Source organism: Dendropsophus ebraccatus, chromosome 9, assembly GCF_027789765.1.
Source record: "Dendropsophus ebraccatus isolate aDenEbr1 chromosome 9, aDenEbr1.pat, whole genome shotgun sequence".
Classification (NCBI taxonomy): domain Eukaryota; kingdom Metazoa; phylum Chordata; class Amphibia; order Anura; family Hylidae; genus Dendropsophus; species Dendropsophus ebraccatus.
This window is the reverse complement of record NC_091462.1, coordinates 49262983-49288966: the sequence shown is the minus strand read 5'-3', so window position 1 is coordinate 49288966 and position 25984 is coordinate 49262983. Positions and strand designations below refer to the sequence as shown.

Below are 25984 nucleotides of genomic sequence, written 5' to 3'. Positions count from 1 at the left end.
CAGCAGCTCAGGCGCGATTGGCTGAGCATAACTGGGCTCAGCCAATCGCGGTTCGGCAGCCTCCCGAAGACGACGTCATTGTCCCAAGATGGTAGACGGGGGTCGACACGAGATGCAGTGAGTATAATGCACCACACTTCCAGGTCTAGCGTGGGTGGGGGGAAACATGGGAAAGGGGGCCATTCACAAACATAACATACATTACAAAGTTGTATAACTTTGTAATGTGTGTTATTTTGTGAATAATTGTTTAGCGCCGCACTACCCCTTTAACAGTGCTGCAACACTGCTAGGTTTGAGTGGCAGAATCATGGGAAGAGTTCATCAGATGCTGCCATTAGTCCTTTTCAATATGAATGTTATGACTAGGTTACCAATATAACATCTAGAAATGATCTTCCGCTAAAGGTGGCATTTAGCAGGCATAATGTAGACATACATCTCCTTGGTTATGTAATGGTGCACTTCTGTGATTTGGAGGGGGTGTCTGAGATATGTGACAAAAATGATCAAAGCTGAGTTCTGAGTCAGAGCTGCACAAGCAAATTATTGGAATCTGAAATTACCCATGTCATTTACATGTGCTTGTAACTTAATAATGGGGACGGAAAGAAGCACCATGTTTTAAGTTGGAGAACTGATTTGAATTGGCAGAGTGATGAGTGATTCTTCATTCCTCCTCATGTGGATACCTGCAAACAAGCAAAGAGAAATGTTCCCTATGCCATGACCCGAACACTCAGGCCCCATAGTGCGACAGATTTATCAACACTGTATAGTACTTAGACAATGTACAGTACACGTAGCTATTAAACAGTACAAGACTATATGCACCCCCCCTTTTTTGAACCTTGGTCCTCATTTTGTGTTTTATTTTTACCAAAACAATTTCCTCTCCAAAACCAAATACTGGGTGAGAACATAGCCTAAAAATGCACCAGATTATTACTATGGCTCATTGATAAATTTGGTGCATCCTTACATCGAAACGACATGTGCTCTGGAATCTGTAGTGTCGTCTCTAGGGGGCAGAGTCATTGTGCCAAGGTAAAGATCGGTATGATCGGAACGCATCATAGCTGTACAGGACTGCTGTCATACCGCACCTGTTGTCATACTTTATTTTGGGCACATCAAGTTGCCCTCAAGCATGCCCTACATAATAAATTTGATGCTAGACATGTGCACCAATCTTTTGCGTCAAATGGCGCCAGGAATCTGGCCCAATCTGGCTGCAATAGTACTTTTATATCGGTGAATGAGCTGTGCCCTGAGGGTTCTTTTATGTTTATTTCCATCACACAAAGAAACTTTAAGGGTACGTTCACACTTAGCGGATCCGCTGCAGATCTCCTGCGGATCTTGTAGGTGTGAACGCACCCTAATTATATGAAGTCCGGAAACCTTATTAGTCCCCTTTCATCAATTCTAAGGGTGGTATTGTAGATGGTATTGTTAAATCGTTCGGATTTGAACGATAATCGTTTAGCGTAATAGCAGGCAACGATTAAACGACCAACGAGAAATTGTTGGTCGTTTAATAGAAATTGGACCTATTTTTACTGTTGATCGTTTGCAAATCGTTCGCATGTAATCAGACCTCTTTCGCAGTAGCGGTGAACGCAGTGGCGACGACAGGACGAACGCAATAGCGATTATAAGTAACGATCATTGTTCAGTGTAATTGGGTTAACGATTTCAGGTTGTTCGCCATAGCAGTCGTTTGAGTTCGTTTAACGTTAATCGTTAATCGTCGAAAAATCGCTTTGTGTAATAGTATACTAACTATGTGAACGGCACGACAAGATGATTGCTGCGGACAGAATCTTTTTTTTTTTTTTTTCTTCTTTGTAAAAGAGTACACTTAAAGTTTTTATCCAGGATTATTAAAGCTTTTATCCAGGATTAGAAAAAGCACAGCTAGCCACTTGCAAAAACAGCACCACCGCTGTCCACAGGCTGTGTATGGTATTACAATTCAGCTCCATTCGCTTCAATGGAACTGAGTTGCATAACCGCACCCAAAGTGAGGACGAGAGAGGTGCTGTTTCTGGAATACAGTCAACAGGTGTTATTTTGTGATGACGGCCATAAATAATGATTATGACCATTTTTGACATCCGTCAGTATAAAATAACAAGCATTTTTCGCTTAAAAAAATTACTGTGTGTAAACATAGCCCAAAGGTGTTTTCTGGGCAAAATTGGTGGGTACTGACACCCAGAACCCCTGACAATCAGCTGTTTACTGCCATACGTAGTGAAGCATAGTTCTCATTCACTTGAGAGGCAAGCAGCAGCTGATGTATGTACACAGTGTACACAGTGGCCCTCCTTCTCTGCTTGCGCACGTTTTGCGGGGATTGTGGTCGCTGACCGGCACAGTGATGTTTTTTGGTTAGGGACTCATGTGTATCAGAAGAACTGCACGTGGTACATGAGGCAATATGGTTTGGCCAAATTATATACTAACTTCTGATGTTGGTTTTAAATGTAGCTGAATAAGCTTTCGTGTCAGCCATTGGTGCGATGTGCAGCCATTTCTGTCTTTTTGGCTTGTGCAGATTCAGTGTACAGAGCCATCTACTTCCTGCTGTGTTTCGTTGTGTATACTGCCAGCTGTAGCAAACAGCGAATGAGCTGGGACATCGAGTGTCAGCATCCCAGTAATTTAATATTGATGGCCTCTCTGGAGACTAGGTCAATAAACTATACCTGGAAACCCCCTTTAAACCCCTTTTATAGGTGATTACATGGCAAAAAAAATCTAAAGCCCCTATTACACAGTGTGACTCAGAGGAGCAAATGAGCAATGGCCTGTCAGGTCAGCGCTTGCTTGCTCCTCGTTTCCCCTTTACTGCCGCGAGCAGGTAGGAGCAGGGGCATGTGTGTGTGTGTGTGTGGGGGGGGGGGGGGCACGGTTAACGCTAGATGGGTGTATCTCTAGTGTCCTATTGACTGTGGAAATAACAATTGTATTATTCTGAAAAGCTGTGTCTGTACAGTTGGACTACATGCTGGACTTGCTGGGAAATAAATGTAACATGTCTGACTTGTTTGGTTAGTTTGGGAACGACAGTTTAAAGAACCGATCACACGGTACAAATAAACAGCTGAACGGTTGGCATAATTTGCTGACACCCTCATGCCACTTAGACCGAAAATAATTAGCCCCTTTGATGTTAATATTAATGCCTAATCGTTTTAATAATCATCATTTAGTGTGTTTAGATGCAATACTCCTCTGTTATGCAATTTATTAGGAAGGTTGTAGGTACTTGTTCTGCAAAGACGAGCTGTTCGTACCTTGAACACACTGGCACGTTGCCTGCTACAAGATGTCAATTTTAAGAATCAGCCAGATTAGAACTCCTGAATAGGAATGTATTAGATCATTACATCATATTTTAAGAATCATCCATACTTTAAAAATACAAGCATTGGTCCAGTCAAGCATACATGTATTCATTCGGGAAAAGGAGACCACTGAACTCCAATATGTCAAATTGTTCTTTCCCATGATATTTGGGAATATGGGTATGGGGTAATAATTAGGACAGCTCAATATATAAGATCAGCTAATCATTATAAATCTATAGGAGGAGATTTATCAAACATGGTGTGAAGTGGAACTGGCTCAGTTGCCCCTAGCAACCAATCAGATTCCCCCTTTCATTTTCCAAAGAGTCTGTGAGGAATGAAAGGTGGAATCTGATTGGTTGGTAGGGGCAACTGAGCCAGTTCTACTTTACACCATGTTTGATAAATCTCCTCCTATATAGGTTTTGGACAACATTTCTCTAACCTGTATATACCCCTTTAGACAATAGATTATATACTGTATAATAATAGAGTATACACAGCCAGAGGGTCTCCTTGGCAAATATTGTACTACCCCTCTCTAAGATTTTAGGGGTCACTTAGGGGGCATCTGACTATAATATACAACTATATTAATGGACAGTACAGGGATCTTTCTAGTGATCCTTTTCTACCCAGACCTTTAAAGGGGTTATCCAGCGCTACAAAAACATGGCCACTTTTCCCCCTACTGTTGTCTCCAGGTCAGGTGCGGTTTGCAATTAAGCTCCATTTACTTCAATGGAACTGAGTTTCAAAACCCCACCCAAACTGGAGACAACAGTAGGGGGAAAGTGGCCATGTTTTTGTAGCGATGGATAACCCCTTTAACCATGACAATGGGGCATCCTTTACATCTAGAGGAAAAAAGGTTTCAACACCATGACAGATGAGATTCTTTACTGTAAGAGCACTAGGACTATGGACGCTCTGCCATATAATGTGATTGCTGACCCATTACTCATAAGTTTAAGAGGGCATGGATATGGTTCCAGGACGACCATTGTGTATGTATGCCTCACACTTTATTGTAAAGAGGAGATACTAGACAGCCTATCAGTGCATGCATTTCACTATTATTGGGTTTATACCAGTAAAATGGCCACTTTTATTGGGCGATCATCTAGTTATTCACGTGTTTCATATATCTTGACTGTCTGTAGCATTGCATGTTGTGTTTGGTCTCATGTTACAATGGTCCGGAAAGAACCATTGTTGGTAAAAATATTGTAACCGGAGGTCATTGTAAGTATAGGGACCACTGTATAATATTACAAGTTATAGGTACTAGAGTTTTTGTGATAGGACTTTGATCCAGGAATTGAATCTGATTGCCATACTAGTTGGGAGGAAATTTACCCGTAGTTAGAGTTTGTAGCCTTCCTCTGGATCAACACAGTAGGCTTATAGGCTGAACTTGATGGTGTTTTTTCACCCTTATCCACTATGTAACTCTGTTTAGTTATTCAAGACCAGTCTCATGAGGGGCACATCAATTGTTAGAACAAAAAGGCCGCAACATTCTTTAGATGCAAGGCCAATTATAGTATAGTCCTTTCATTCTAGTAATCAATAGAGGTCTCAGCAAAAGAACTCCCATTGATTCTATCCTCCAACATGTCTCTATGAGATGATAGAAGATACCATTTTATACACAAAGGTACACATTTACTTTAAAGACTAAAGCGCTATTTTTCTCCCCAGGCATTGCTAATGGAGGCTACGGCTGCAATTATAGGTTTTGGGGAAAGGCACTGTTTGCATATTATTATCCTCTGGTGGGAAACTGCGCATACTACCAATCCCAATACCTGTAATAAAAAAGATTCTTACCATACATACAAACTTGATGTATTAACCCTCTCCCGCTGCTGGGCAGTAAATTAACGTTGCTGCAGCCTATGCCTGACTCTGCAGCGATGTTAATTTGCGCCTGTGTCATCCGTGGCGGGTCCCGGCTGTCAGTGATAGCCGGGGACCCGCCGCATCTCTCAGCGCCGGAGCCACGCTCGGTGCTAAGAGTTAACCCTATAGATACTCCGGTCAGCACGACCGCAGCATCTATAGGGCTTCTGATAGAGAATTCTCCCTCTACAGAGGGAGAATTCTCTGTCCGGTGTCCATCGGGGCTCTGTGAAGTGATCGCAGAGCCCTGATGGTAGCCATGGAAACTGGAAGCCTCAGGCTTTTGGTTTCCTGGCTACGGAGGCCGGCAGGGGAGGAAGGGAAGCAGGGTGCGCCCCGGGCACGTGGCCATAAGATCTGCCCCTCCCCTCTCTCCCCTGCCGCTGTCACAAGATTAACATCGGCAGGGGACAGAAGAGAGGGGGCAGACACAGGGACATCAGCTTATGGGATCATTATGATCTCATAAGCTGATGGCCAAAAACAACCTGAGCATTGATGTATCAATGACCCCAGGTTGTGAAAAGGTTAATGGAGTTGAGAATATGCTCTACCTAATGTATACTTTGCTAATATTCTTAATATTCATGCTTTTCAAACTATTGACATAATGTTATACACCAACCACCTGGTGCCAGCCAGTTACCTGTACACATATGCAGGAGGTTTACACACCCAGAAACTAATTCTGTCTAATGTAACTGTGTCATGTTTGTTTCTCTTCCCAGTTGATGGCAGATCATTTGAGTTGATATAACATTTATAGGTCACATTTTGTTTGTTTTGACTCTTAATGGTTACTTTGTCATTTTCAGAATACAGTTTAATTTGTGATTTACAGAATACAGTTTAATTTCTGTAGAATCTGGCCAGCATGCAAACAAAGACCTTTATATGTAATGTAATAACGCATGGTGCCAATCTAGCTGTGTCATTGTACAAACAAGTCAGAAAAAAGTTTTTTTTATGTATGGCATCTTATGGACAGTTTGTTTTTACATTTTTCTTTATTTGTTTGCGTTCCAACCCGTTCTCTGTCTAACCACTTAGTTGCCATGGTTGTTATTGACTGTGGCTTAGAAACAGCTTGGAATGGTCTCAGCTGTTGCAGCTGGAACCCAGCTGTATATCACTGGGTTCTTAGGGTACTATTACACCAGACGATTATCGGCCGTTCTTGGCCATTACTCGCTGTTCCGGACGATAATTGTTTAGTGTAATAATTCATGTTAAAAGGCAACAATCAGTCGACATGCACAACCAAAATCACGATCCCAATAGCAATGGTCTGCTGGCTGTTGCCCCATGCAATAGGAGTGACTGGTGCCCCATGCAATAGGAGCAGCGGCAGCAGACCGCTGCTCTCTTCTATGGGCCACAGAGTTTAAGGGAAAGTGTCATCAGAAAATGATGATCGAAAGTTTTTTAAACAAGTTGTGAGGATGTATTTCTTGATTTTGCATTTTACAATTTATCTTATAAAAAAGTGACAGCTAAGGGCCCTGTTTTACGGAACAATAATCGGCCGAATCGGCCATATCCAGCTCCGTGTAATAAACACAACGATCAGCCGATGACAGTGATCATCGGCTGATTGTTGATATAGGTTTAGACCTATAATTGTCGGGTGCCGACCACGCATCGCTACGTGTAATAGCAATGCACGCCCGGCGCCTGACGATTTCCAAACTGTATACATTACCTATCCATGCTGCAGGGCTCCTCTTGCGCTCTGCTTCTCACCGAGTCCCGTGGCTCCAGCTTCAGAGCGGCCTCAGCCAATCACAGGTCGGGACCAATGGGGCTTCAGCACGTGGAACCCGCTGAGAAGCAGAGCGCAAGAGGAGCCCTGCAAAGTGTATACATTACCCATCCACGGTCCAGGGCTCCCCTTGCAGTCTGCTTCTCCCCGGATACCGCACCCTGCAGCTTTAGAGCGGCCTGTCTGAGCTGACAGCCGCTCCGCCAATCACTGTCCGGGACCGGCTGAGCGGCCTGTCAGCTGAGACATGCCGCTCTGAAGATGCAGCACGCTGGACCAGGGAGAAGCGGACCCAAGGGGAGCCCTGGACCGTGGACAGGTAATGTATGCAGTTTAAGCAAGGGCTGCAAGGACATCAGTAACAATGTCAGTGCAGCCGTTGTTAAACGATTAACGGGCGGTGTAAAAGGCCCAGTAAACGAGCGCCAATCTAGCAGATCGGTGCTCGTTTACAGTTATCGGGCCGTGTTATAGTACCCTAACCTTGACACTCCAGCTGTTGCAAAACTACAATACCCATGATACCTGGGCAGCCAAAGCCATATCTTTGGTTGTTCAGGCATGATGGGAATTGTAATTTTGCAGCAGCTGAAGTGTCAAGGTTAGCCATCACTGTTATAAAATAATCCTGTAATCCTGCTGTTCTTATTCTGACCAGTAGGCTTAAACCTAAACCTTAGACTTCCTGTCCTGTCTATGATGATAAGTAGGGGGCTGAGAGAAAGTGAACTGTACAGAATTACATCGAAAGGTGACACTATTAGATAGTAAAGACAAAAGCTCAGCCTTCCCCTCCCTGCGAAATGACCTTTGCACAGAGGTTTCAGAGCATGCTCACAAATGTGTCCCATACAAAGAATAGTGCCTTGACATGTTCATTGTTTCTATGTCCACGAAACTTGCTGTAAAATGTTTCACTAAATGCTTTTAAAAACACCTCAGGTAACATAGCTGCCCCCATAAAAATGTACTAAAAATAATGTCCCTTCAATTACTTTGCACAATCTGTTCGATTTCACTCTTTCCTGCTTAAATCTTTTTGGCTGATGTCAGATGGGCAAAGATGACGCATGGGCCAATGTGGTAGGCATTGAGATGCAGATATAGGTTTTCTTCTATGTAATGAGAGAGTCAGTATTAGTGATGCCGTTGCATATAAGTCAATGCCAGCAGCACTTCTGCTTTATAATTTTTGGAAGATCATGAAAATACAAAATTGTCATTCCATGACATTATTATTTGGCCTGTAAAGGACTGTATTAAAGGAGAAGTCCAGTGAAAATTTTTATTAAAATATTGTATTCCCCCCAAAAACAAATCACCAATATACACTTATTACGGGAAATTCACATAAAGTGCTTTTTACCCTGCACTTACTTTTGTATCAAGGCTTCACTTCCTGGATAAAATGGTGATGTCATGACCCAACTCCCAGAGCTGTGCGGGCTGTGGCTGCTGGAGAGGATGATGGCAAAGGGATGCTCAGTGTCCCTCCAGTGCCCTGTGTCCCTCAGTGTCCCCCTGCCATCATCCTCTCCAGCAGCCACAGCCCGCACAGCTCTGGGAGTCGGGTCGTGACATCACCATGTTATACAGGAAGTGAAGCCTTGATGCAGTAGTAAGTCGGGGAAAAAGCACTTTATAAGCATTTCCCGAAATAAGTGCATATTGTTGATTTGTATAACTTTTGGGGGGAATACAATATTTTGATAAACATTTTTATCAGACTTCTCCTTTAATTTTGTGTTTTCACTATGGCTTTTTATTCCCTACAAAGCTTAAGTCCTAGGTAGATCAATAATGCAGACTGCATTGCAGTTACACATGACATCTCCACGAGCCGGCATGTCTTTAATTAGGAGAGTGATATAAAGAAGTCACTTCTTTGTCGCTGTCCAATAAACAGCTCCGTCCTGTTCTGCATATGTCAGAGCTCAGTGCCGGCTGTGTAGGTTAAAGCGTCTCTCTCGGGGTGGATGCTGTGAACAGTGTGATTCACGCCTCTGAATCATCCCTTGTCCTCAGGGGTTTGAATGGAGCCTTATGGCGTGTATATGAGCTTCTGGACTAGTTTGATGCCCAGCTCAATACATCCTTTAAATGTAGGGTTCTCTAATGTCATATTAAAAAGGTTATAAAGCTAACAGTACACTATATAATGATTATAAATGATGTCACATAACATGTCATCTGATGCTCCCATTAAATGTATGCCTCAAAGAATAAACTGTCATTTACAGTGTTGTGTTAAAGCCTTAATGTTTTCGCTGGCTTTTTTTTATACCTGTTTTTGGTAAAGCTGGGTTAGAGAGACTAGCATTTCTTCTATCAGTGCCAAGGCTATGCTAACATACTTGGCAGAATTGTTTTTCGTCTGAAATGGGTTGGCATCTAGTGTATAGGGTGCTATGTAAAATAGTGCTAAAGTAGCTAATTCAGTTCAGTATTAGGCTGTGTTCACATGGCTTAAGACACCGGCTAGTCGGTGACTCAACCAGGTCACGGAATGGCTCGGTGTCAGAGAAGATCATCCCGGCCAGTACTGAAGTACCGCCAGATGATCTTCACTGCCACTGAATTCGGATGCGGGCACACACTGCTGCGCCCGCATCTGAATTCCCTGACAGGTTCTCTGCGGCTGCTATTCAATGAATGACGTGTCAGTTTTTTGCAGCGCCGCTAGGGATACTGGCTGGAGTGTATACCATGTGTATACACTCCAGTCGGGATTCCATTGATTCATATGAAATCAGTATTTGTGTATTCGTGATTCGTGATTTCACGTGATTCGTGATTTCTACCTCACATACGTTGTGTGAACATAGCGTTACAGTGCTAACTCTGTACTCAAACTTAATTGGTTGAGAAAGGCAGTTTGAGGACCGAGCAGTTTCTTCCCTTAGAAAAAAAAGGAAATGTGTTTGATTGGTTCCAGCACCCACCAATATTTAACTATAGTATCATTTATTATTTCGAAAAGTGCCCAGTTTAATCACTGCAGTACAGAACAGAATGGCAGTATACTGTATGGCACAATAAGAAATGTTCAACAAAACCCGCAATTCTAGTACAGTAGTCACTATCTCCACACCTTCTTTATTGTATAGGGAAGGATGGTGGTGCACTGACTGTAGTGTTACGGTACTGTATATGCACTCCAGCAGTCTTATACAGTACTGTACAGGATGGGAGATGGTGGTGCACTGACTGTACTACTACTGTACTGTATATGCACTCCAGCAGTCTTATACAGTACTGTACAGGATGGGAGATGGTGGTGCACTGACTGTACTACTACTGTACTGTATATGCACTCCAGCAGTCTTATACAACATTGTACAGGATTGGAGATGGTGGTGCATGGACTGTACTATACTGTCTTATACAGTTCTGTATATGAAACCTCACCAGTGCTGAACTCACCACGTACAACCCACGGTCCACACTCGCAAAAACATTTGGATACCGAGTAGTTTGAATTCAGAACATTACTTCCGGGTAAATTTTCATTCGAATACTGAACAGTTCTAATTCAGAAGCGTTCGAACACTGAGGTATTACTCTACTTAAAGGGGAACTCCAGGTAGAGGTTAAAAAAAATGAAACTTCTGCAGAAGCATAACGCATTACTTACCTGTCTATCCCAGTTTTGAAACTACTAAAAATCCATTTGTTTGGGGGGGGGGGTTGCTCTGTTTTGTGTTTCTGTTCTTCCTGGTTTGGCATTTCCCAGAATGCAATGCTTTCCCTCATGTGATCATCACAGCCCCCACCCATTATAATCAGTAAAATTAGTGCAGCCGATGCTTCTGTTCGGTCAGAGATGGTGAATCAGTCAGGGGATTGGGTTATCCAGCCAAGCCTCCTGTGACATCACACCCTGCCCCCTGTCTGCATCATCAGCCTGTCCTCAGCACACAATGTGAGACAGAGGCATGTAAGATTTGTCTCCTGGGGGGGATAGCAGAGGGAGCAGGAGACAATGTGAATTGGCACAGGGGCCTTTTTTTTTTTCACTTCCTGGATTTCTATCAGCTACCAGTTTGGCAAATCTGTACAGATACAGTAATACATTGTATAGACGCATCTAGATAACTTTTAATGTACTTTTAATAGAAAACAAGTTTTTCTTATCTGGAGTTTTTCTTTAATGCAGAAAGTGTTTATGAACTAAAGCAAACTTTCCTTGAAAAAACTGTTTGAGAACTGAATTGTTTCAGAGCAGTTTGAGAACTGAGGTACCACTGTATAAGCTCCGTCAAATACATCTGACCAGGGCACTTTAACCAGTCTTTCCAGGTCAGACCTGATTTTTCTAGCCAACAGCCCAAATTGCTAGACCCCGCCACAGATGATTAAGAGGCAGACATTGTTGCCTTAGCAACCTGGGACGACGTACACAGACCTGTTGCTTTTCATTCTGCATAATGTAGCATATAATAATCCTTCAACATCGTGTCTCACAATACCTCAGTGAAAAGAATTATGTGGGAGATTTATCAAACTGGTCTAAAGTATAACTTTAGCAGCCAATCAGATTCCTCCTTTCATTCCTCACAGATTCTTTGGAAAATAAAAGCTGAATTCTAATTGGTTGCTAGGGGCAACTGGGCCAATTCTACTTTACACCAGGTTAATAAATTTCCCCCTATGAGACTAAAACCATTGTACAAGACTGTAATATGACTGTATTGTAGTGTATTTGTTGCAACTAGAACTTTCCGCCGCATAATCCCGCCTGCCTCAGTGTGCCAGAGCCTGTCTATGGGAGAGCTTGCGCGCCTCTGCTGTTGCCACTCTCAACCCAAAAATTGACATGTAAATTCTTTTGGGACCATTAAATGGAATCTGTGAGCTCTATATCATGAGCTGCAGACATAGGCAGATAGCTGATAAGGAGAAAAAATAAATGATACAGTCTCTAAGCTGATCGTTGATTGTTTCTAAGATCAAGAGTCAAAGAGGTGGGGCTGACCTGCAGCATGCATGCCTCTATCCTCCCCCACCTCTTTGTATCCTTCATGACTGATGTACACAGCTCAATACTGGAAGCCAAACCATGTACATAAATCATGCAGAGCAGAGGGGGGTGGGGGTGGGAGAAGGCATGCATGCTGCAGCTCAGCACAGCCTTTATTACCCTTGATCTTGGTAGAAAATGATGACTATAATATTGCGTACAGCCATCAGCTAAGATACAGGTGATATATGTTTTATTACCCGATCAGCTATCGGCCCATGTCTGAATCCATGAGCATGAAATACAGCTGACGGATTCTTTTTAATTGATTGGTTTGGGTCAGCTCACAACTGATCAGATATTGACTGCCTATCCTAATGCTTCGTTTACACGGAACGATTATTGTGCGAATGTGCACGATAAGGGTCGAATTCGAACGATAATCATACGTGTAAACGCAGCGAACGATCAACAATTGATCTTTCAGCAGGTTCTCAAATCGTCGTTGATCATTCGCAAAAAATTCGCAGCTCATTCCATGTGAACAGTCGTTCGACGATTTAACCAATGTGTGAGATAGGCTTTAAGCGATCGCAAAACGATCGCAAAACGAATTTCCGTACGATATATCGTACCGTCTAAACGCTGATCGTTATAAATAAAAAAAACTTTACTCCGACATCGTTAATCGTACGATTGGGTGAATTATCGTTCCGTGTAAACGTAGCATATGGCTATCCCATCAATATTAAAGTCCAGGAAATCCATTTCATTAGTAATATCTTGCAACTAACTCTACTTTTTGATAAGCAACAGTTATCTACAAGAAAGACAAGGATTCTATGAGCCATTTAGTGAGCAGCATGGAAGTCTAAAATTAACCCAAGTGGGAAGAATTCAGGAATTTCTCTGAAATATAATTCCCAGTGTGGTTTGGGGTTAGCTGAGGCAGCTTGTGTTCTCAGGACCTCCGGACAACTTTACAACCCAGTTTAGCTTTCAGGATTATTATACTTCAGTAAGTCATAACTTTTCTTTAATTATTCATTATATATTCATTTCAGTTGTCAGTGATGGAGAATTTGGCACCATTTTCTCTCATGAAATAATCATTAGATGGTGTGCAGGTCCTCTAAGCATTAATAATGGTGACCTCTTCTATATTATGTGGATCCTGCCTTAAAAAATTATCTCAGCTGTTTATGTAAATTAGCCATGCAGGTCAGGTAAAGATTAGTCCTGGATCTGCCTGCCTTGTGCGACTTGTCAGTTGTGGGACTCTTTTGTTTTTAGGGAAATAAACCACCACCAGAGCTGTTTGACAGCAACTTATCTCCCCTCTCCCCATGGAGAACACACGTGAACACTCAGTTGAGCCAAATGTTCATGTGTATGGGGGGGTCGGGTGTTGGCCAAATTACTGTTTGTCTGACAGCTTTTACAGAGGTAGTGCAGCAGAAAAAAAAATATTACTATGAGCCTACTCTAATATGTCCATGTTATGTAAACATATTCTGTACATATCCATGTTTATTGGGACATTTAGGAAAAGGGAGGGTTTTTTACAGCATGCCTTTTTTGTGATGAATGATGCAGAGCAGTCAGGGAATAAATGCAGCGGGTGCTGCAACCTCACTGATGCAATAGCCTACAGTGAAAAAAGATTTTCTGCATTAACTTTGGGTGGAGAACTGGCAGAAGTGCTGTGGGAGGGAAGTATGCAGGTATAGAGGACTGGGATGAACAGCTGATAAAAAAATGAATTCTGGGACTTTATTCATACTAAGCAATGACTCAACTGGGAATTATAGCCAAGAAATGCCGAACTACACCCCCACCCAAACAAATAGATTTGTTGTGGTTTCAGAACTGGGGCAGACAGGTAAGCAATGCTATTTGCCTCTGCTGCAGCATGTTTATTTTATTTTTACCTGATGTTGGAGTACCCCTTTAAAACAGGCACTATTTCTGACCAGTTCACCGGATTCTAATAGGTTGGAGGTAATAGCCTCATTACCATTCTGTATGTGATCAGATTTTTCTTGATGTATGTAGAGTAAATATTCATTAGATTATATACTTGCAGCTACAGTGAGACGTAACAAGCTGGGGTGAAAGGGTGAAAGCAGAAACGTAATGCAAAGTCGTGAATGTGCAATATGAACATTTAGGACATTGATAGTAGAATGTGAATTGAATATGTGACCAGCCGATGATCCTTAGTGTTTTCTTTCTAGAATCATTGTTTTTGTTTTCCTGATGTAAAATGTCATTTTTTCTTGACCCGCTCACTATTCCTGCTCTCTTCTCCACCTGTAAATCTCTGCAGCTAGCAGCTGCATTGTGCTTGGCAAGATGAGCGGCAATACTTACAGCATGCATCGCATTGTTCCAGCGTTCAGACTAAACAACAGACATGGCTTGTATAGACAGGGAATATAAAATTCCTACAGCAGCCAGTACAATGAAAAAACCATAGGGGGAGGTTAATCAAACATGATGTAAAGTGAAACTGGCTCAGTTGCCCCTAGCAACCAATCAGATTCCACTTTTCATTCCTAATTTCTTTTTTGCAAAATGAAAGGTGGAATCTGATTGGTTGCTAGGGGCAACTGAGCCTGTTTCAATTTACACCATGTTTGATAAATCTCCCCCATAGTGTATAAAATGTCAGACATAATCAAGGGAAGTATTTATCACAGTTATAAAAAGGGGTCTATGGAATGAAAGGACACATGGTATCATAGCGTCTGACTGTAAATTAGGTCCCATTACATGCGTTAAACCAGGCTTGGTGAACCTTCGGCCCTCATGCCCATCATGCCTGGATGATCTGAATTGTAGTTTTGCAACAGCTGGAGGGCTGACGGTTCCCCATGCCTGTGTTAAACAAATCCATAGACCCCCATTTACCAAGAAGTCAGATGGCACTAGGGCACTAAGTGGGATCTGTCATCGGTATATGTTAGACATATACATCAGGGACTGCCCAGCCTATGGATACTGATGGACAGAGTGTAAAAATAGGCTTTAGAAATGGTTGTAGTATACTAAAAAAGAAGGATAAAGTTTATTCATCTGACTACATTCGCAGCAGCGGAAATTGACAAGGCCCGACGTGTTACTTCTATATAGACAAAAGCATTGCAGATGAAACATTCCCTTTATGTCCCACCGTGAAGAAATTGTTAAGATCGGGAACACAATCAGTATTATTATACTTTATTGTCTTCATAATTTTATCTTTTAATTTTTTTTTTCTACTTATTCATCCCTTTCAGGCTGGAATTCAGATTTTGACACGAAAGTAGATTGAAAAGGAAAGAGAGAGGGAGGAAGTTATTGTATTTTCTGGCATATAAAAGTAGCAAGTTATTACACAATCTTTGATTGGCAGAAACATTTGCAGGTTTTTTCCAAAGTGGGTGTGGTCTATCTATAGAGAGCTCGGGGGAAATTTATCAAACATGGTGTAAAGTGAAACTGGCTCAGTTGCCCCTAGCAACCAATCAGATTCCACTTTTCATTCCTCACAGACTCTTTGGAAAATGAAAGGTGGAATCTGATTGGTTGCTAGGGGCAACTGAGCCCGTTTCACTTTACACCATGTTTGATAAATCTCCCCCCTCATCTATACCAGCCAGAAGTCAGAAGGTGCACAGACAGCCAAAAATCTGGAAAAGGAATTAAGAGGTAAACATTCCAAATTAGTGGCACTGGAAGTTAAAAAACATTTTTTAATATGTCGTAGAGACTTATCAAAAGTTTTGATTGCTCAGATTCTTAGTGCAATTCTTAGACCCCAACCAATTCTTAGACCCCAACCAATTGCTAGATAGAACTGGGAGAAGTGTGCACTGAGCATGTTCTCTCCAGGCTCTAAACCATGTGACTGAGGCTGTTGGATTGTGCGTAGCGATTATCGTTTAAAGATTTGTTATAACGATCGTTCGCTAGTGATAACTATCGATTTTTTTAGCTAACGATTCTGAGGTTATTACATTCACAGATTACTGTTATGAACAATCGTTTTTACGTCGTTGTATGGTCACTAATTGTTCCTCAGAACAGCCCACATTTCATGTTTTATTGGCAAACGACTTATTACACGAACAAATATGCGAATAATTGGTAATAATTTTTCAACATGTTGAAAGACAAAAAAGATCGATTTTCTATTCGTCATTTTATCGTTGGGTGTTATTACACGGACAGATAGTCGTTCATTTTGTTTTAGCAAATTTTTAAACGATAAACGTTCCATGCAATAGGGCCTTTAGACACAGACTAATCAAAACTTTCGACATGTCTCTAGGACATATAAAAAATCTATTTCACAGCCCCCCCAGCTATAGTTCCCATCATCTGTGGACAGCTAAAGCTTTAACTGTCAAGGAATGATAGGAGTTGTAGTTTTGAAACAGCTGTATGGCTCCAGCTTGATGCCTGCGCTCTATGGGTATATAGAAACAGGGCACATTTGTTTATTTTTGCCTAGTAGGGCTATCAAATAAATGGAACTGAGTTGCAATACCAGGCTCGGTCACTACTAAATGCATGGCGCTGTAAACTATAAAGGGGGACGCAGCACTTGTTTGAGTGCCCTGGCCCCTTCAGACAGTTAAGGTGGGTGCCTCACCAATTTTAAATTAGAATAGGACATTAGTATTAGAATCCCTTTAAGAATGTCCCAATGTCACCGTCAACTTCCCATTTGAGTGTCAGAGCAGGAAGGAACTCAAACCACGTTCATGTAATTTTTCCGGCTATAGCTCATTACAAACAAAATAGCCAACACAGACAAAATATCTATGTGGACTTGGCTTTGGATTGTTTTCATCTAATCATTTTTAATTGGAGCTTACAGAGATTAGTACTGCGTTGAATTTGTTCATTCGCATCATTATGGTTTCGTACCCTGTAATGTCTCAGAGGTATCACTCGCTTCCCCAAATACAAAGGGAGAAATTGTTCTGTGGATCTGATGTGTGAATAATTAATGCATTGTTTACTCTCTGGTTTCAGATAACTCTCCTGCTGGTCTCAGTGCTGGATGCCCGATTGAACACTGGTAAGCTCTCCGAGAAGGTTGCTATTGTCATTGCACATATAGAGAGGGACACGGAAAATAAAATTAGGTCAATTTAATGCATTCATTAGGTGAAAATCATGCAGATGAAGCGATTAGCGCTGTGTCAGTTCCAGCTGCACCCAGGTTTACAAAACAGTTATTAGACAAGTCAGTGTTTGTTTTTGAAGGGCACTGGGTGACAATGTGTTCCCTGTGTTTATTAGTTTTTCTGATGACCACTAATCTACTGAGTGATTGACAGTTATCTCTGTATGCACAATCATACAGGTAAGACACTGAGTAGGACCGCCCACTGGACTCCTAAGTCCAGGATATGCAGAAGTGTACACCAATAATTTACAGGTTATACTAAATCTTTTCCCCACAAACTACTGTATGTATCAATCTGCTCGGCTCCTCCTGCTTTATAACATGCTGCTTGCAGAATAAACTGCATTTTTAATGGGATGAGTCCCTCTTAAGGCACCTATAAGGCCTAATTCACACGTTCAGTGATTTTTCTGGGCTGCAAAAGCTCCAGCTATTTTTTCTCCGTGGAAAATCATCTGTAATTTCATCAGTTTCCGTAAAATGTGAATAGTACTAGTTTGCATAGATTTGATCCGTGTTTTTTGCAGACAGCACAGATGTGACATCCGTGCCGTCCATAAAAAATACGGATCCCATAGTAATCCATACCGTAATCACAATCCGCACTAGAGCATGTCCTTTTTGTTTTTACGGAATGGATCACGGATCAAAATTATCACGGACTTAGTGAATAGCCCGATATACATCAATGTGCTCTAAGTTGAACTGTGATTACGGATCCGCAATTGCAGACAACTTTATAGGACGTGTGAATAAGGGCTAAGAGTTTTTAATAGAGTTTAATTTTTGAATTCTATACAAAACCCCACAATAAACTTAGTTAATCATTCTACGTATGCAGTGGACAGCCATATTAGTGTTTACTGTAAGACTCAATGGTAGGGCTGAAAGGAAAGGTGACACATAGAAAGAACATATAGTAATGAGCATCGTTGGTCCTCTGTTTGACACTTAGGAGGGCTATTTACGTGGTATTACTGTACATACCAATATAGCTTTACCAGAACATCTTATAGGTGCTTACACTTGCTCTTTGCTGATGAAGCTAAAAACTAAAATCCTATCCACCATTTCCAATCGAAAACATATACAGTATATAGCTATGTTCACACAACGTTTTTTCAGCTCTGTTTAAAATGACGTCCGTCATTTTGAGTCTAAAATAACGACGTCATTTAGCTGTCTGACAGCTGTTGGTACATTATTCTAGTTTGGGGTTACTAATTGGACTTTGGGTGCGGCTTAATAAAAAAGTCTATTGAATTTAATAGTAAAAACGGAGAAAGAACGGTGACAAAAGAAAAACTGTTTGTGAACAACTAATAGAAAAATCTGCTGTTTGCAAAAGACGTCCGAAAATAATGATCATGTTCATTATTTTGACGTCCGCGGTAAAAATGTCTGTTATTCAATGCATTGGACGTCTGTCTTCCCATTGACCTCAATACATTGCCATAGCAGTCAGTTAAATCGTGGCAAAAACGGACGTTATTTTAAACATCAAAATCGGCCGCCTTTTCTTTATTTTTGAAGTTGTGTGAACATAGCCTATCACAGTATTCCAATGTGGATCTCATACCATACAAGCATCATGATGTCATAATGTGTCATCTGTATGGAAGAATTCCCTTGTGCTAAACACTTAGGGGCCTATTCCACGGGAGCGATAATCGGCCGAATCGGCGCGATTCGGCTAATTATCGCTCGGTGGGAAAGGGGAAACGATCAGCCGATGATCGTGTCATCGGCTGACCGTTTATTTAGGGCCAGACTGAAAATCATCGGTCCCCCACCACGCATCGCTATGGTGGAATAGCAATGCGCGGCGGGCGACCGACGATTTGAGAAGTAGCATACATTACCTTGCAGGGCTTCTCCTCTGCTCCGTCTTCCTCCCCGTGTCCCGCAGCACAGCATCAGCATCTCCGGAGCCTGTGATTGGCTCAGACAGGCCTCACCGGAGTTGATGCAGCGCCGCGGGACCCGGGGAGGAAACGGAGCGGAGGAGAAGTCCTGCATGGTAATGTATGGTGCAAGGGCTGCAAGGACATTGGTAACGATGTCCCTGCAGCCCTCGCTCAGTGATCATTGGGCCGTGGAATAGGCTAGCAGATCGGCGCTCGTTTACATCGTTGATCGGGCCCTGCTCGGCCCGTGGAATAGGACCCTTACTGGGCCCAGGAGACAGGGGAATTTTTTTCCATACATGATGGTGAATAAAGTGGGCAGGAGGAACCATCAATACGTTTACATATCTAAATCATGGGTTGGTCTTTTTGATGATGGCGGCTGACTTGCATCTTAGGACAGCAAGTATATATGACAAAAAATTCACCTTTAACTTGAAGTGTATTCTATGTAATAGGTTTTTTCCAAAGCCTTTATTGCAACCACACACTGTATTTGTTATATCAGTGAATAATAGAAAGCGCAGTGCCGAGTTGACATGTATCTGTGACTTGAAGATACAATCTCATTCCCGGGTTGTCTAGCGCTTGTCCGGATGAGAGTGAAGTACCTTTGTGACTGCTCGCTGCCAGAATTGATTACTTGTCTTAAACGGGGAATTCAGTTGGAATCCAGTCTTGTACATATAGAGCCTTCTGCAGTGTATGACTTGATTGTGTCATCTGATTTCCAGAAGAGATGAATGCTGTTCACCTACCCAGGGCCGCCATCAGGATTTTCGGGGCCCCATACAGCCAAATTGTCTGGGCCCCCCCCCCCCCCACTAACGAAAACTATGGAACGTATCTTTGACTCAGGGCTGGCCTTTGGGGGGTGCGACCTGTGTGGTTGGCACAGGGCACATCACTCCCGGCTAGCTGGGGCGGGGATGTACCGGCAAACAAACAGCACACTTAACATACAAATTGAAATTAGATGTGCTGTCTGCCGCTGCTTTGCAACTAGAACCCCCAGCATGCCTGGTCAGCCGCTGCTGATATATATATATATATATATATATATATGGATGTAGTATACACATATATATGCTGGATATAGTATACACATACCATACAGCCTGGATATAATATACAGATACCATACAGCATCACCCCTCCAGACTCCATGTCCACAGAAATCAACACACACACACACATCCTCTTTAATATGACCCACGGATAGAACGCCGCCATCACGGTGAAGCCGATGCCGTGGTATGTTTTTAGAACTGCGGCCCGGTTCCCGTGTACGGCGCCGTTCTATCCACGGGTACCGTGCTAGGTCTGAAGCACTGGAGGCGGGCCGGCTTGCCCCAGTGGGCGGAATCCCCCGCCTCCCTATGACGCGGCTCCATTGATTATAATGGAGCCCCGTCATAGAGGGGAGGGAATTCCCTCCCACTGGGGCAAGCCGGCCCGCCTCCAGTGCTTCAGACGCATTGTTGCATTGGTCAAGCACAGCAGAGCCGAGTTGTCGGTTACATTGGTCAAGCACAGCAGAGCTGAGTTGTCGGTTACATTGGTCAGGCACAGCAGAGTTGTCGGTTACATTGGTCAGGCACAGCAGAGTTGTCAGTTACATTGGTCAGGCACAGCAGAGTTGTCAGTTACATTGGTCAGGCACAGCAGAGCCGAGTTGTCGGTTACATTGGTCAAGCACAGCAGAGTTGTCGGTTACATTGGTCAGGCACAGCAGAGTTGTCAGTTACATTGGTCAGGCACAGCAGAGCAGAGTTGTCAGTTACATTGGTCAGGCACAGCAGAGCTGAGTTGTCGGTTACATTGGTCAGGCTCAGCAGAGCCGAGTTGTCGGTTACATTGGTCAGGCACAGCAGAGACGAGTTGTCGGTTACATTGGTCAGGCACAGCAGAGCCGAGTTGTCAGTACGGTAGGGACTGGTTCAGCAGTAGCAGATTTATATACTATCCCAGGATGGGGGCAAACACACTCTCTCTCTCTCTCTCACACACACACACACACACACACACACACTCACTCTCTCACACACACACACACACTCTCTCTCTCTGTTTTCTCTCTCTCTCACACACACTCACTCTCTCTCACACACTCACTCTCACACACTCACTCACTCTCACACACTCACTCTCTCACACACACTTACTCTATGCAGGGAAGCTCCAGGACCCATTCAGTCTTCAGTGCTCCTCACACAGCGGCTCCTCCCCTCCCCCTCATGTTCCGACCCTGCAGCAGAGACGACGGCAGCCAGAGAAGTTTGTGAGATGGAAGGAGGGAGGGAGGAGAGAGGAGAGGGGGAGGCAGGAGGGAGGAGAGAGGAGAGGGGGAGGCAGGAGAGAGAAGAGGGGGCCCGCTGCATCTACCTGTCATCTGGGAGAGCACACAGGCCGGAAGTCACCAGCTCCACACGAGCCTGGGAGCTGCTGAGGAGGGGGCCGGTCCATTGTGGAGGGTGGGGGGGGGATTCTGCAGCCCGGTCCACAGACAGTGCAGGGGGGGAGGAGGGCCTAATGATTTTAGTTAAGTAGAAGGGGCCCCTTACATCTGCGGGAGCTCTCCCCTCTCCCTGCACTGTCTGTATACCAGGCTTCTCATAAAAGTGAAGTGTGTGGGAGACCCGGGCCCCCCCATAGGCCGGGCCCCATACACCTGTACTGCCAGTAATGCCCTGTTGGCGGCCCTGCACCTACCGTCTATCACTATGTTACCTCTCCTAACACAGTCCAAATTTTGCATGTTTACATTATTTGTGATAGTAGCCTATTATGCTAGCTGGTTAGTTAGAAATATGTTAATCACATGGCTGTTTACTTGCTTTGCTATGGCAGGATGCAGTATAAAGCTATGTTCCCACTATGGGAATGGGCCAGCATTTATTGGGAAAAGCACCTGGAGAAACATGGGATTGTAAGTCTGCAGAATTATGAATGCAGCTCTGCAATATAAAGCTATGTTCCCACTATGGAATTTTATTGGGAAAGGAAGGCTGTCTATTAATAGTGACGGACCCAAATAATGATCATAAACATATTTCGGGCTATCATTATTAATAGACGGATGCCATTTCCAGAAAAAATGCTGTAGTGGGAACATAGCTTTATACTGCAGAGCTGCATTCATAATTCTGCAGGCTTCAAATACAGTGTTTCTCCAAATTCATGATGTAATCTAAAAAACAAGCTTTATTAGAGAAAACCACGCAAACTGTTTCTACTAACAACCAGCTAAGCCTGTGAACCCAGTTTCAGGCAATAATACAGTCATTGGGTACTGTATGTGCAGATGTGGCAGATACACTGCAGACTGCTGGCATATTTTCCTAATTAACTTCATAGGGAGGTCAGAGGAGGAAATAAAAAGTATGTAAAATTAAAGAAAAATATGTTTATTTTTATTTATTTATTTTTTTGCAAAAACACTTTGTAAATAATGAGCATATTTATTATTTTTATTCCTGTTCCGACTTTTGTCCATTTTTCGGTGATCTGGGGAAGGTAGTCCTGCTCCCAGTGCTCCAAACAGCCTTACAAGACATAGGATTAACTTACAAACTGCACGGAAACGACTCACCTTCATCCTCAGCACCCTGTGTACAGTAGGGGGCTATCAGCAGGTAGCACGCATCATAATGCAGCAGCCAATTCACAAATAGCAGTTTATCTGACTAGTTTTTTTTTAAGCATTGGAGTCTTTGACCCAAATCTTATAAAGGGGTATTCCACTCAGGTAAAATAGATGTTGAATTACACCCCTCCTGTAGACAAAAAAATTTGTTCTATTATTGTTATACCTTCTCAGTCTCCTTCCCCCAGGTCTGAGCCTGATGCTTCCCGCTGAAGACAGAAAACTATGTGTGAGCTGTTCTTTCCATCTCCCCCTCCTCCCCCCTCCCTTCCAAGATGACTCATGTAAACACATGTAAACAGGGTACCTGGCTTCTGCCAGGTTAATCTGCGGTCAAGATGGTGGTGACCTCCCTGTGATTAACCCTCCTAGCATTACAGAGTGCAGAGACAGCCAGCCGGGGACACTGTTTACATGAGCCGTCTCAGAAGGGGGGGAGGGAAAAGTTCAGAGCGGAGACAGAAAAAACAGCTCCCACACCGTTTTTTGTGTCTTCAGCAGAAAGCAGCAGGCTCGAAACTGAGGGTAGGAGACTTAATAGATTATAACAAGTATGGCACGAATTGTTTGTCTCCAGGACGGGGAATGATTCGAAATTTATTTTACCTAAGCGTAATATCCCTTTAAGTTAAATGGTTCAGAGCAGGGATCGGGAACTTTCAGCCTTCTAGCTGTTACAATTCCCATCATACCTGGACAGCCAAAGCTGAAGGTAGATCCCTGTGAAGAGTGGTGTTACACATGTGGAGTGCATCTTTCTGACTTATGCAGCATTAAACCCTGTTAGTACTGTATAGTATCAAGGTGTATAAGCTGTACCTCCATTTGACGTCTTTTACCGCAATAAATTAGAAAACTATTCTCTCATATTTTACAATTAGTAGATAATTTGACAAGATTGCTGGTTCGCTCTGTCCAAGGTTCTAGGAATACCTTGGACTTTCCTTGTCTTGGACGAATATCTCTGCTCTAATGTTCTATGCAGAGTGCCCAGTAGCCAGACCTAGAGGAATGCTAGACGTCTATAAGACTGTCTGGCAGACAATTACTAGCCATAGGGTGGCATTCTGTTAATGAGCTGCACGCTGGCACTCTCTCTCTCTGAGCTCTCATCAGAGACAGTATACAATACTTGAAAGATGCTGTGAATCTTGCTGAGTTGCTTTTCCTACTGTGCTCACATAAATATCTCCCAGGCCGTGATGAAAATGCGGCCACCTTGGGGCTTGCTGGATTCAATTAATGAGGACGCAAACATATTTATTAGGAGAAGAAAGGTAAAAGCAGAAGTTCTAAGCCTTGGAAGGACATCGCTACTTCATGCTCATTATTTCTTTACTAAACTCTAAAGGGGAAGTCTGGTGAAAATTTTTATTAAAGTATTGTATTGCTCCCCAAAAGTTCTACAAATCACCAATATACACTTATTATGGGAAATGCACATAAAGTGCTTTTTTCCCCTGCACTTACTACTGCATCAAGGCTTCACTTCCTGGATAAAATGGTGATGTCACTTCCTGGATAAAATGGTGATGTCACGACCCAACTCCCAGAGCTGTGTGGGCTGTGGCTGCTGGAGAGGATGATGGCAGAGGGATGCTTAGTGTCCCTCCAGTGCCCTGTCTCCCTCAGTGTCCCCCTTCCATCATTCTCTCCAGCAGCCACAGCCCACACAGCTCTGGGAGTCGGGTCGTGACATCACCATTTTATCCAGGAAGTAAAGCCTTGATGCAGTAATAAGTGCAGGGGAAAAAGCCCTTTATAACCATTTCCTGTTATAAGTGTATATTGGTTATATGTATAACTTTTGGGGGGCAATACAATACTTTAATAAAAATTTTCGCTGGACTTCTCCTTTAAATAGGGGTTTATGACTTCCCAAGTGATATTAATGCATTACAGTAAAGAAATGCAATGCTGCAAATACAGATAAAAGGAAATCTGCCAGCTGTAATTTACGTTACAAACTGCCAACACTGTTAGATAGCTGTTAGGGCAAGGAGACACTTGGTACCTTTCATATATCTGTCTGTGCTTCCAGAAAATAAAAAAATGCTTGTATTCTCCAGTGAAAAGTTTCAGAGAGGATTTCTCAATCTCCTGATCTGAGGGCTGTAACATCTCTTCCCTTCTCACCCCTTAGGGCCCTATTCCACCGGACGATTATCGTTTGCATAATCGTTAATGATTAACGATCTCAAACAACCGCTATTGCGAAAGACCTGAAAACGTTCACTCATTTCCATGGAACGATAATTGTTACTTATGATCGTAATTGCGATAGTTTTTCTTCGCTACTTCTTCGCTATTGCGTTCGTATCTATTGCGAACGACCGAACGATGTCTTATTCAATGCGAACGATTTGCGAACGTTTTGCGAACGAGCAACGATAAAAATAGGTCCAGGTCTTATAAAGCGATCAACGATTTCTCGTTCGGTCGTTTATCGTTAACTGCATTTCAACCGAACGATTATCGTTTAGATTCAAACGATTTAACGATAATCTGAACGATAATCGTCTGGTGGAATAGGGCCCTTACCCTGCTTGCAGCTCAGCTGTCAATCAAACAGAGTCAGGCGTGGGAGGGGGAGTAAGGAGGTATTTCAGTTGCAGCAGATCAAGGGCTTGTGAAATCCTCTCTGACACTTTTAAAAGCATTTTTCTATGCTCTGGAAGCACAGATGGATATATGAAAGGTACCATGTGTCTCCTTGCCCTTACAGTTATCTAACAGTGTCAGCAGTATGGAATGTGAATCGCATCTGACAGATTCACTTTAAAATATAAACTTTTTTTTTTTGCTACTTCAGTCTGTGTTTAACATCTAACAGGGTAACTTGTTTCTAACACATTGCAACAGAAACATTTAGCGTGTCATAAAGCTTGGTGATGTCACCAGCAAGAGGGTGGAGCTGTTTTTGAGAAAGCCAAGAAGTGGGGCGAGGCTCTCTTCAATGAAACATTGTAGACATATATGTCACCTTAGCTTTTGTACTGTATGTACAGTCTGTATACACCTTGTAAAACCCACTCCTTCATTCTGTAAATATTTTTTGCCAGACACGCCTCAGGGTTAGTCGCACTTAACTCCTGCCAAAATGTATGGCTGCATGTAACCTGTTTGTTTCCGGTATTTATACCGTCTTACAATGACAGCTCACACGCCTTGTAGTCTGAGACCTCGGTGAACTACTGATCTTCTCTGTCTTGTATGCAGATGATCTATTGTTATCTGTAAAGCAGGCATTGGCGATAGCGAGA

At 42.9% G+C, this 25984-nt stretch overlaps 1 protein-coding gene across 12 annotated transcripts in view; it reads left to right on the top strand.

The window, feature by feature from the left end:
• The window catches only part of MAP2 (microtubule associated protein 2), a 176007-nt gene that overhangs the window by 6221 nt on the left and 143802 nt on the right, over nucleotides 1-25984 (top strand). For 9 of the 12 annotated variants that reach the window (XM_069983246.1, XM_069983252.1, XM_069983251.1 and 6 more), the window contains exon 2: nucleotides 17012-17057. The gene's annotated coding sequence lies outside the window, so the exon portion shown is untranslated. Of the gene's footprint in view, nucleotides 1-15630; nucleotides 15680-17011; nucleotides 17058-20919; nucleotides 21004-25984 lie in introns of those variants that run through there. The other 3 variants (XM_069983240.1, XM_069983239.1, XM_069983241.1) reach the window with 3 other exon arrangements.